The sequence below is a fragment of the Pteropus medius genome, unplaced genomic scaffold (assembly GCF_902729225.1).
Source record: "Pteropus medius unplaced genomic scaffold, Ma_sr-lr_union100, whole genome shotgun sequence".
NCBI classification, from domain to species: Eukaryota; Metazoa; Chordata; class Mammalia; order Chiroptera; family Pteropodidae; genus Pteropus; species Pteropus medius.
Window position 1 is genome coordinate 11920876 of NW_024347788.1, and position 13326 is coordinate 11934201.

Genomic DNA, 13326 nt, shown 5'->3' on the forward strand with positions numbered 1-13326 from the left:
CCCTGGTGATTTTGTGGATGCGCATAGTCGGATAATAGAGAATTTGTTCTATAACAATCATTCACTGGAATAAGTCTTATTTGTATTTTTTTTAGCTCGTCCCCAAAACACATTTTACTATTTCTTCTCCCCGTTTTGGAGATTAAAAGCCCGAAGTGAAGAGGAATGAGGGACTTTCTCAAATCCTCTAGCTAATTATATGCATTGATCCGATACTTTTAAATTTCATTTTTCATGGTTTTAACCAACCGAGCATTTGACTAATCTTAGCGAGGCTCACTAGCGTTCACCCGTGACCTGCACTTCGCCTCACCCAAGGTCACTTCTCCCTTTCATTTGGTCTCTGAGAGCCGCTTGGCCGTTCTCTCCTCCCCCGTCCTGATGTGGCTCTGAGGCCATCGTCACCCTCGGCCTCCCTCCACCTCCCTGGCTCTCTGCCCCCTCACCTGCGCCAGCCGCCTTCCTCCGCCTTCTGAGTCGGGAACACGCCCAGCGTCCGGGATCGGAACTGGGAGGTCTTCCGCTTCCGAGCCCCCCAGATCCCTTTACGAAAGCAGCTGGTCTCGACCACCTCGGCCACCCCATGTCCTGCGCTGACCAGCTGGCTTCGAGCGCCTTCTCCACGTTGCCCCCTGCCACGTTTACATCTGCAGCCAGACATCTGGCGTCATCTCTTCCTCCGGGAGTCTGTCTCGTCTCAGTAAATGGCAAATCCAGGGCTTAATTCGAGACACTTGAATTTCCTTATTTCTCTGAAGCTGCACCTCTATTTTGTTTATCTTGTTGGTTCTCACATCAAAACACATTTATAATCTAGACACTTTTATACCATCCTGGCCCCGACCCTTGCCTTTCACCGTTTATCGCTGTTGTCTTTGAACCTGTCTTTCCACCTGTACGTTCGCCGCACACCCCGTGCCGTGGTCCGAATCTCTGTGCCCGTCTCAAATTCACTAGCTCCCAAGGGGATGGACGCATAGAGAGGAGACGCCTGGCGGAGGTGTCTAGGTCATGATGGGATGGGTGACCTTGGAAAAAGACCCTGCAGAGCTTCCCATCTCTTCCTCCATGTGGGGCCACAGCGAAGGGACCTGGGAAGTTGGCTCTCCCCAGACACCGAGTCTGCCACCACCTTGACCTTGAACTCCCAGACTCCAGAACTGTGGGGAGGAACCATTACTGTTGTGTGTAAACCACCTAGTCTATGGCATTTGTCACGGCTTCCCAAATGGACAAGGACATCCCACCCCCAGCCCCCAGCCCAAACAGGATTTGTCATTTACTTAACAACCAGAGTGAGTCTTGGAAGGAACCGGAACTAGTCAGATCAGGTTACTCATCCGTGCAGACCCCCAACCCCTCCATGATCGTCCATCTCATTCAGCATTTTATGGCAGTGTCCTGACGGCATTCGTCAATATGCTGACTCGGCCAGGCTCTGCCCGCCACCCTCGGCCACCCCATGTCCTGCGCTGACGCCCGGGCCTCCTCCGCCCCGGCCGGCACCCTGCCTCCCGGCCGCAGCCACGTGGCTCGCCCTCGTTTCCTCTGTGAGAACCCACCTTCTCAAGAGGGGTCCCCGGCACGTTCTGCGTCAGAGTCGCCCCCTCCCGTGCCTCCGTCGGGCCGGTTTCGCTTTTCCCCTCTTTCCCACGTGACGTGTGACGTCCTGTAGAGTCATTTGCGTGCTGATGCTTTTCTCTCCCCTCCGCAAGTTCTCTCCCTCCCTCGCTGTCTCTCTGACTCTCCGCTGGTGGAGCACTGTTCCTGGCACGTGGTGTGGGTCCAGTAATTAATCCTTTAATACATCTTAGGAAAAAAAATTCCTTTAGAAGTCTATATTTTAGACATCTTATTCAAAACTTGTATTCCCCGATTTTCTTTAACTTAGGTCATAGTTAAAACAAGCTAAGCAGATTATTGGAATAAATCTTTTAAAAAGCCGATATCGAGAAAACATGCCAGATAGGTTTTCCTCCCTGTGAATCTGGGGAAGTACATGCACTGAAACTAATTCTCCCATTCATTAAGCTAAAAGCAGATAGAACTAGAAAGACAAATGTGGTTGAAAGCACCATGCGTTTTGAATGGATATATAATTTAGAGAAACAGTGTCTGTTGCCTCGGTTCGTGGTGTCCCTTGACGAGGCACCTCGTGTTTCTACGTCCCTTGGAACGGCCTCTTCTGTCTCCGGGCACAGACCCCACGCCGAGGGCTGTCGAGCGCCAGACCGCCCTTCTCGGCCCCGGCCCCTCCGGCACGTGTGTGCTGAGCCGGAGGATCGGCTGCTCAGGCCACGGAGCCTGCAGCGGTGGCGTCGCCCTCCCTGTCACACGTGCGTGAACGTTCAGTGACAGGCACGCCGAGCCTTTGGTGGCGTGTCTGTTCCACGCCTAGTGGCAGTGAAATATCATGGTGTCAAAAAGTCGTAAAGTAGCCTGGGAGAACCTCAGGGGTGAATGTCACAAGCGACTATTCACTTCTGTTCACATAGTTGTTCAACAAACGTCTATTAAATGGATGCGAAGTTCGAGGAATCATCCTGGCCCGTGCGAGCACGGGGAGATGCTGCCACGGAGGAGAGCTCAGAGCAGCGGATCCGGGTAAATCAATCCCATGGGGCTGGTTGTAACACAGCAGGCATGTCAGCCTGGGGAGCACAGGGTGCGACCGCCATCGTGATTCAGGGTCAGGAACCTTCATGCTGGCGAGTCTGAGGGGGTGGCCACGGCCCACGGCGAACGCAGAGGCCGGTGGCAGGACCCAGGGGGCGCGGAGGCCTTTGGGAGGAGACACCTGCTGGGTCGAGGAGGATGCAGGCGGTTAAAGGCGGTGCCATCTCACATCACGGGGACGCGGTGAGCGGGCAGACGGGGGAGGCTGCGGTGCCCGGCGTGAGGGACATCGCAGGTCACAGGAAGGCGCGTGTGGGTGTGCCGAAGGCAGCGGGGAGTGTCTCAGACATTCGGAGTGGTTCACTCTCAGAAGAATTACTCTGGAGAGAAAAATCATTTGTGGTGTGCCAGGGAGGTCAAAGTTGAAATAACACGGGTAATAACAAAAGAAAGTCTGAACTAAGGAGCTAGATAGATTTAAGTGGGGCCGAGGAGCACGCAGGCGAGATCCTAGCGACAGAGCGAATGTCAGGAGACGGACTAAACCCACAGGAAAAGACAGTGGCCCCTGGGTCGCCTCGTGTGGGGGGAGAGACGGAGGGGAACGGGCAGTGGTAGTGGCCGGGGGGCTTCTGTTTGCGAGGATGATGAGGTGTCCTGGAATTGGGTTGTGGCCCTCTCTGTAAATATGCTAGAAAACACTTGGTTGTACATTTAAAAACGAGAGAATCTCTACGTGTGTCGATCTTGTTAAAGTTACTTAAAAATCACGTCGACACGATTTTTGCTGAGTCGTGTGGGTGACTGCCGGCGTCGCCCCCCGGGACGCTCCACCCGGACCGGGATGCGAGAGGAAATGTGAGGCCGAGGGGCTTCTAGGTGACGGTGGCACCCGGGCGGGCCCGCCAGGCGCCTGAGGCCTCCGTCCGGGTGTCAAAGGTGCCCTCTGAAGACTCAGACTGCAGAGTGTGGACCAGGAAAGCAGGTCGTCCCCCGACCCCCGCCCCCCGAGACTGAGTGAGGCGGGTGGAGGAGGGAAGTGTCAGATGGCCTTCAAAGCCGAGCCTGGCCCTGGCGGGAGAGGAAGAATCCAGGAGAGCGACCGAGGGAGCAGGAGGGTCAGCAGGCAGGACGGGGAGCAACGCCCCCCAGGGTTTCGTTGGTTCGTTTGTTTTTGTTTTTGTTTTTGTTTTGTTTGTTTGTTTGTTTGTTTTTAAAGCAATTTCAGTACGATTAGAGCCATGCTGCCGGCTTTAGAGTTGAATGGAAATTTGAGGCGATGGGGCAGTGACGCAGACGCTGCTTCGGCCCATGGGATTCCGCCGAGGACAGTGGAGGCAGTTGGTCAAAGGGTCCGAAGGGTCGGCAGATAGACATCTTTCCAGCGGGCAAGCCGTGAACTAGGAGCGGGTGGAGATGCAGAAATCCGTAAGGGAGGGTGAGGGGCTCCCGGGGGGAGGGGTGCTGGGACCAGAGAAGGAGGCGGGGTTGGGGGGAAGGGGTCCAAGGTGTGAGGTGGCTACCGAGGCTGGGATGGCGAGGACAGTAGTCTGCCTGGAACCATCAGTGAGAAAGACAAAAGAAGTTTTTATCAAAAGCACAAGAAAAATATAGATAAATTAGACTTCATTCAAAGTGGGGGAAAAAAAAAGGTCCTTCAAAGGGCACCGGCAAGAAAGTACAAAGGCAACTCACAAAAAGGGAGGAAATATTTGCAAATTAGATGTACAGTGTTCGGAATGTAGAAAGAACTCTCACCTCTTGATAAGAATAATAAAAAGACAACTAATTCAATTTAAAAGCAGAGAAAGGACCTTACTCATTTCTCCAAGGGTGATAGACGAATGGCAGGTAAGCGCATCAAAACATGCCTGACATCACTGGTCATCGAGGAAACGCAGATCAAAACCACGGCGAGGTACAGCTTCACGTCCCCTCGGACGGCCGGCATCGAGCAGTGCTGGAGAGGATGTGAAGGAGTAGGAGCCTCCAGCACCACGGGTGGGAACGTCAGGTGAGCCGCTCGGGGAGGCAGCCTCCAGGGACCACACCCGGCGCCGGCCTCTGACCCAGCAGTGCCGCGCCCACCTGTGCACCCGGGGCAAGCAGAAACAATGTCTACGCACGTCCCCGTATTACAGATGTTTGAAGAAACATCCCTAAAAGCCAAGAAGTGGCAACGACCCGATGGCCGGCTGATGGGCGAGAGGGTAAACAGGTGTGGTGAGGCCACACCGAGGACCATGGCTTAGCTATGACGAGGAAAGAAGCACGGTCAGGCCAGGCTGAGAAGCCTGAACCTGGGATCCGTCCAGCTGTGCCCCATGGCTGGCCACGCCTGTCCAGGCCCAGCCAGAGACCCTCACAGCCCCTGAGGCCTGGGCTGCCGGGGACCCCTGCCCTGTCTTCACAGGCGCCGAAGAGAAAAACGAAATGAAGTGTGAGACACGTTAGGACGTGGATGGATGTCGGAAATATTATGCTAAGCGAAATAAGCCAGTCACAAAATACGCTGTGCTTTATGTGATTTCATTCACATAAAATGTTCAGTCAGGAGAGCCACAGAGACGGAGTAGACCAGAGGCTGCTCGGTGTGTGGACGGTGGGGGTGCTGGGCGTTCACCGCAGGGGTGGAGTGAGAGCTAAGGGTCCGAGTTTCTTCTGGAGCTGAGAATGATGGAAAGTGCATCGCGGTGATGATTAGGTTGACTGCATGCTCTATGGTTCACGTGTCAATGACGCTATTAAAAATATCTCAGCAGAGGGGCCTTCTACTCAAGACCTGCCCGGAACTCCTCAAAGCTGTCAAGATCATGAAAAACAAGATGATTCTGAGAACTGTCACACAGACGCCTCAGAGAAGACGTGATGCTGAATCACCCGGTAACTTCAAAGGAATCCTGGGCCAGTAAACAGGGACGTTAAGTACAAAGAACATCTAAGCGGAGTATGACTTGTCATTATAAAATGTATCAGTATTGGTCTATTAACCATATTGTAAGGACATTACCATACCAATGTAAGATATTTACAATACGGGAAACTGGGTCCGAGGTATTGAGGAAACTCTGTGCTCAGCTGCACCATTTTTCTGTTAATCCGAAACTGTTCTAAAATAAAAGTTTATTTTAAAGAAAGATTTATTTATTTTTGTGACTTTCCGTTCTAAAATGCGATGTTAGAATCATTCTGTAAGTGTTCAAGATCTGTTGCCAGAAATCTATTTTGCCAATTAATTCTCTTGGAATCCTCTTTGAGACTCTAAAAGTATAACAGAAACGGCTCATGACCAACCCTGTGTTAGTGTAAGCATGAACTTATTTTATATAGGCAAGGACCTTTGATCTACATACAGAAAGAGAGACAGGATTGAGTAGCGTTCAGAAATAAACTGTAAATTCTGTGGTTAGTTAAGGCTTGGTTGCAAGCTCGGGGTTGTATCCTACGTTGGCTAACATAGCCAACCATTTAGACAAAAATGCTTCTTAAACAAATGCTGTTTCTTCTACTGACACATCATTGGGCTATATGATTAATATGGATTTTGGAAAATAATCCCTGTATAACTTTTTCTCTAGACAACTAGTCTCTTTTAGAAATGCATGCTTCCTAGTTTCTAGTAAATTTTAGCGTTATCCCGTCATATATTAATCTATTGTAGATATATTTTCAGATAGAGCTGATATATAAGTATGCTATATCATCCATATCTAACAGATATAACTTTGCAAACACATTTAATCTCTAACTAAATTAAAGGACACAATATATTTTACCTGGAAAGTGTTTAAAATCAGAACCAGGTTAATTAACTCTAAAATGCCACCAAATTCAGGCAGGGAAGATTTAAAAGTGCCAGGTCGAAAGTCCTTTTTTTTTTTTTCCATACTTAACTATTAAAATTTCTGAGTCACGAGGCGGGGTCAACCAGAGAACAAGAGCAGTGTAGATTCCCAGCAGAAGTCTGGGGACAGGTGGCAACTGGGACGGAACGGCAAGCTCCAGTTTGGGAACTGGCCCCAGAAAGCTGGTCGCAGGCTCAGAGAGCAGGTCCTGTCGAAGCATCAAGCATACGTCTGGCCGAAGGGCTCTGGCTACCTTAGGGATGGCCAAGGAAGCCAAGTGCATCAGCCCACGTGCGAGGGCACCCGTATCTCCACCCACCTACCTGTCCCTTGGGAGCTGTAATGCAGGAGGCAGGGTGCCAGGAAGTCAGCCATGAAAGAGATACAACTTCTACGTACTCCCAAATTTGAGAGGAGGGGTCCGCTTCCTGCACAGGTCAAAGGAGAGACTCTGAACCTGCTTGGGACATCTGTGCGTGTGCTGGTTTCCACCCAGGATGGTATCTAGAGTAGATCAAAGAAATAAGGTTATTCCGCGGCTATGTGTAAGTCCCCGCTGGCACAGCCGTTTGATGGTCTCAAATGACTGGTCTCAAATGACTGCAGAAAACAGAGAACTGTGGAATATAATGTTCTTTCTGGCTGGGAAAATCCACAGCAGATTCTCAGTCACCCTGCATGTGTAGGTAACCTAGGCCAAGTTCAAATGCCCGCAGGAACCTGGCCATTTTAATCCAACAAGGTGATTGATAAACTTCCCATCATGCCGTGGGGAAATCTCAGCTACAAATATCATTTAAATATTCGATGTCAATCTTCCAAAGCTGAACCCGCCTTCGGAACACCGCTCGGTTCGGTTCTGAGCGGCGCCCCCGCAGGCACACGCGCGGTCCTCCTCACGGCTCCTGGGTACCTGGTCGCACCCTGTGCGAGGGTGCTTGCCTCTCTCTCAAACTCGAACGCAGAGCAGGGACCACGCCTTTTCAACTTGGAATCCAAAGCTCCTAAAATAGTGCCTGACATACAGTAGAAAACCAGTAAACACTGATTAATTATTCAAAAGCCAAGACACAACTGGCAGCAAAAGTTGAACCATGGGCAAAATATGCAGTTGATAAGAATCTCAGCTCAAAATTATTCGTCATTCAGACTATTTTAGATGGTTGCACGTGTATATTGTTGGTCGGTTCAAATTCTTTGCAAAAACAAAGTACAAAATATAAGATGAAAACGTGTCTAGTGTGTGTGTATAAATGTGTAGAGGTGTTGTCTGCCTCAAAAAAAAAGAACACTGCTTTAATGATTCAGTGTTCAATTTTTAATTCTAAAATATTTGATTATTTTATTCAATGCGATAGCGTCAAGTACTGTTATCAAAACATAGTGAATATGTTTGTGTAATAATTTGTAATACTTTATTTCTCGGGCGGAATGATTGTTGTTAGTGAGAATTTTAATATGTTAATAGGGCCTGGTTGTAAGAGAATCGCGCGCGCGCGCGCGCGTGTATGTGTAATTGCAGATGTTTCCATTATGTAATAGAATTATGTCCCAAAATTCATGGAAAATACTAGGTATTATTGGAAAAAAAATTTTAAATGTCATATGGCCGATTCTACTTATTAACCTTTACAATTTTCCGATGGGCTTTTGTCAGGAGGGGAGGTGTAAAACTAAATAAAACCAATTAGCCATGTATTCTATTAAGTACATACAACACTAGCACGTCTCTGACTATGCTAACTTCTAAAGGCTAGTTTGAATTGTTCTACAAATCAGAAAACTTTTGTCAGTCACTCGATTTGCCTGGGAAATTGATTAGGATATAACTGAGATAATTTGTACACGAGACCATCGAATAGTCATTATCGTTATTATTATTATCGTTATTATTAAGTCTTTAGAGTCTAGACTAATCATGAATAAATGCTGTTTCTTTTTGGTCCTAAGACAGACTTTTTTGGGGGTGTGAGTTGTTCAGAAGGGATGCTCATTAAAAGGGAATACAGAAAAATCAATTTGTGTACCGTTGATTTTGCGCACCGCCCCTTATGGCTGCTTTTCGAATTGCAAGACGGTCTCAGCAGGCAGTCCTGACCTTGAGGCAGCAGAGAGTGCTGATTGAAGCAATTATGAGCAAAAAAGATGGCATTATGCTGAGTAAATAAGAATCCAAAATAAAAGGAGTGGGTGAAAGCTTCAGCATCCATATTCAGATCAGTTAATTTCCTTTGGGAATGGCCCGAGTCCCTCTCCATTGATCTTTTCTGCGATAAATGAGTCAATCAAAGGCCTATCCACTGATGCTTGGGAACATCTAGATAAATATAAACACCGAGTCCCAAATTGCTAGTTTTAGTAGGAAACGCAACCTTAGAGTGCTACGTGAAATTACCAGGTGGCTACAATTAATTTTATTTTATTTATTTATTTTTTTTACGGTGTGATATATAGTAGAACATGATTCCTAGTCAGTAGAAAAATAGAACTTGTGAATCAGTGTATAGATTACATAAACACTGCATGGACTCATTTTTTTCCTAATAGATAAAAATCCGAATGGTCTTACGTCCGCGCGCTGAGCATAGTCTGCACGCTCCGGTCACCTGCTCGGATGCGCTGCGAGCTCATGCTTTCTGCTGATTCACCAGAAGCGTGAGGCTTCCTCTTCCTCAGCGTCTGAACCGGCCCCCTGTGCACCCGGAGCGCAGCTGGCCGCAGGGGCGTTAGGGTGAGGCTCCCCGCATCTCCGTCGGCTCCGCATACAGGTATCACGTCTCCAGTCCGTCGCCTGCTCCCAGTTTATGTTCTATTGCTCATTCGACGGACACTTAATGGAGGCATTTACGTTCAAGCTCCTGGCGCCGCAGGAGACAGAAATAGGACCAGGCTGTTCGGGAGGAGATGGTGGAACGGGTCCCTAAATAGCGCAGGGGTGTGGCGGGTCGTAACCCCCCAGGCGGGGACATAGGGGCCGTATCGTGGAGACAGAGACGGGCAGCGCGGTTTCCGTGGGCCTGGACGGATGGCCTGGATTCGCACCTGCAGAGCTGGCGGAGACAGGTAGACAGCTCTTGGCCCCTTCCCTCACGCACACAGTGTCCCCTCCATCCTAATCTCTCCAAATGCACCGTCGGCAAAGAATCGTGTGACATTGCAAAGCAGCCAGACTTCCTGCGGTCTTCATCCACGTCTGGACACCTCGGGAGTGAGTTTCTGATGCAAGAAACAGTAGCACAAGTAACAGGCCACGCGTGGGGTGTTTTGGGTCGGGGGGACATCGTAATCCCTGGAATTATATCGGATGTGCAGGAAATGGCCTTCTCCCTCGAGCTCACTGTAAGGGGCAGACACTCCCACCCAGGGAGCAGACGGCACTGAGCGTGCGCGTTAGCGTCTCAGACTCTCAACCCCACGCCCTTGCACACTACGAAGGTTATCCCTAGCCCCAGGATAGTGACCTAGCATCACCCCTCTCAAATTGTCTGAACAGGTCGCGGATTCCTCAAGTACAGCGTCAAACTCTCTGAACAGAGAGGAAAGGGGAGTTCACCTGTTTTCACGTCGCGCGGCCCCGCTTCTCATCGCGCATTTGCTGCCCCCGATTCCACAACGTTTGAAGTTCATTTCGCTTCAAACCCCTTTCTGGGGTTCTATTGGTGAGGCTAATTTAGGCAAAGCAGAAAAAGCTATGAGTTAGAAGCTGCGCTACTTTGAGAACGTTGCTTTACGTTTTTGAAATTCGGTTACCACGTATGTATAATGCAACTATTGATTTCTGCTTTTCGAGGTTAACATAAGGAATAAATAATAATGCATTAAAGAAAGCACAGGACAGGACAAGGCGTCTCCACGATGTCTGAGAAGGGTCTGCCTCCTCCTTTCCTGCTGGGCTCGATTTGGCGTAAGATCGTCCCACTGCCCCGCAGAGGGCTCTATGTCTTCCGGACCAAAAGAAGTTTCTGTGCTGCTGCCTGCAGTGCTGACCACATGACTAAACACTCGATACCCTGTTCCTAAGTCTTTTTTATCAGGTTATCCGTCACCCGTGGCCACTCGTGAAAGGTGAACAGCAAGTAGTTTGGGAGACGTAAATCAGTAAGACTGGGCTTGTATGTGGAGTTCTAGAGATTCCAGTGCAGGAGCGTGGATCATGGAGAAGAATTTGATTTCAGCGAAAATCAAACGTGGAAACTCCATTATAGAATGTCGGCAAGGAGTTTCCAACAGAACACGCAGATCCAGTCCCTTTGGAAAGTTCCCATTTTCATGAAAACCGCCTTTGACTCTTCTTCCCTCGGTGTCCATACTCAGCCACTTATCTTTTCATTGCTACAAATCTTTCCGTATGTGCATGTATTATTTTTCCAATGATACGGGCATGCCTCATTTCGCTTGGCTTTAGTCCACTGTGCGGACAGGACACATCCCTATGCGTTGACGGCTTGTGGCCCCCTGCACTGAGCATGTCCGTCGGCGCCATTTCTCCAGGAGCATTTGCTCCCCTCTTGTCTCTGTGTCCCCTTTCGGTAACTCTCATAATACTTCCAAGTTTTTTGTTAGTGTTATACGTGTCATGGTGATCACGAACGGTAACCTTTGATGTTGTTATTGTAATTGTTTGGGGGCACCGGGAACCACAACTGAAAAGGAAAGTGGACGTAATCGATAAATGTCGTGCGTGTTCTGGCTGCTCCACTCACTGGCTGTCCCTGGCTCTCCCCCTGTCCTCGGCCTCCCTGCTCCCTGAGTCACAACGGTATTGAAATGAGGCCAGTTGATAACCCGACAATGGCCTCTACGTCTTCAAGTGGAAGGAGGAGTCACATGTCTTTCACGTAATCATTTTAGAAAGGACTGAGCTCAGTGAGGAGGGCATGTCGAAAGCTGAGACAGACCGAACGCTGGGCCTCCTGCCCCAAACGGTCAGCCAAGCTGTGAGTGCGAAGGAGAAGTTCTTGAAGGAACTGAAACATGCTCTTCTGGTGAACGCACGGGTGAGAGCAAAGAGAAAAGTTCACGACTGCCTAAAGGCTTGGGTGATGGTCAGCATTTTTTAGCAATAAAGTATTTTTATTTTAGGCGAGGCAACCCTTGGTTGACCTCACAGATCGCAAGGACCTTGTCAGCTTACAATCCCTTATTTTTTTATTTTTTATGCCTACAGCACCTGGTCTTCCTAGTTGGTCTCCCATTCAAGTACTAACCAGGCCCGACCCCACTTAGCTTCTGAGATCAGACAGGATCAGGCTTGTTCAGGGTAGCATGGTCGTAGACAATAAAGTATTTTTTAATTAAGGTATGCACATTTTTTTTTTAAGACATGATGCTATTGCGCACTTAACGGACCACAGTACGGTGTAAACAAAACTTTTATATGCACTGGGAAACCAAAATATCCGTGTGACTCGCTTTATTGCGATATTCACTTTATTGCAGTGGTTTGGCCTCAGGGCTGCGGTGTCTCTGACGTGTGCTTGTGCCACACGCCTTGTGCCTGTGGAGACTCTCACCTGTTCACACCTCTGATACGGCATCGGCGCAGGTGGTGTCCAACAAAGTCACATGTTCCTTGAAAACTGACTCCCTCTGCTCAGTATTGTTCAAGTATTTTTTCTAGGATTTCTCTGTGAGTTCAGGAAGAACAGAATGCCTCTAACGATAATATTTGTTGTTTCTCGAGGACACTTTTCATTAGTATTCCCAAAGAGTACCCAGGACTAGGAGGCTAAGGATATATTTATTATAAAGTCATGGTTAAGGTTTTTCTAGTTTAGATCTTAGAGTTTAGATTCTGAAATATTACAGGATTAGTTTTTTAAATCCATTATATTTCAGTGTAATGTTTACATGGTTTGTAGCCAACCTTTCTCCTACGCGTGGCACATTACTTTTTATTTGAGATGATTTAATAATTTATCCAGTGACATTTCATTCATTCATCACGGGCTGAGCACCCAACTTGTGCTAGGGATTTGTTATACTTTTAGAATAAAAAGGAGAAAGTATGTCCCTCCCCGTGCAGGACGATGGAGGTCCCAAATGGCCCTGGAGCAGGTTGGTTCTAAAAGTAAAGTATGTCCATGATTGTGTTCTCAAAACTTTTTTAAACGCTCAGGGAATGAGGAGTTAATCAGTACCGAAATTCGCGCTGGTAAGAGGGACCGTCACATTTCCTTCCTTCCGTTTTTCCAGAAGTCTGTCAATGCGATGTATAATATTTGCTCTTGCAAGGAGCACAGAAGCTCTGGTTGTTAGTCATGTGTGCTCAGTAGTAAAGGTGATGACACCAATTACTTCAAAATGCTGTGTCTGCAGTAAACAAAAGTCACTCAAAACAGGTGCTCTGCTGGTGGTGTAAATAATTAAAGAAAAAATGTCAGCACTGACAGTGAGAGGCCAGGGTACCCGCTGCAAACTTCCAGTTAAAAAGGTATGTCTCTGATCAGTCTAGGCAAGTCGTTTAAATTTTCTCACTTACGTGTAAGAGGCATTCATTTCCATCTTGGAGTATTTGTGGGGAGCGAGGCTGGCAAATAGTGGGCACTAAAAATCAGTATCTATTTCTATTAGTTGTGACTGGTAATTCTTTACCCAAACTTGGCTTATTCTGTTAGTGGACAAGGAGCCTGAAAATGGTGTTGATCTTCGAAATCACGAGAAGGGGATTGAGTCTCATATCCAAACACACGTGAGCTGCGTTAAGTCCCGGTTAATAGAAGTCTTAAATGGAAAATAGTTATTTAACTTCATCTCTTGAAGCTCAGACTCGTTCCTGGGAAAGCCCATTCTTTTGGGCTGAACTGGACGGAATCGGATTTGTTAGTTTGTTTAGGGTTCTTTAGAGCTTTTGGAGAGTCGTTCT

General features: G+C 48.2%; 1 protein-coding gene and 1 pseudogene across 1 annotated transcript in view; one reads left to right on the forward strand and one right to left on the reverse strand.

Moving 5' to 3' along the window:
* Window positions 1–13326, forward strand: part of CSMD1 (CUB and Sushi multiple domains 1) — a 1293618-nt gene that overhangs the window by 88777 nt on the left and 1191515 nt on the right. The gene's annotated exons all lie outside the window — the stretch shown is intronic.
* LOC120614588 (uncharacterized) lies at window positions 11620–11738 on the reverse strand (annotated as a pseudogene).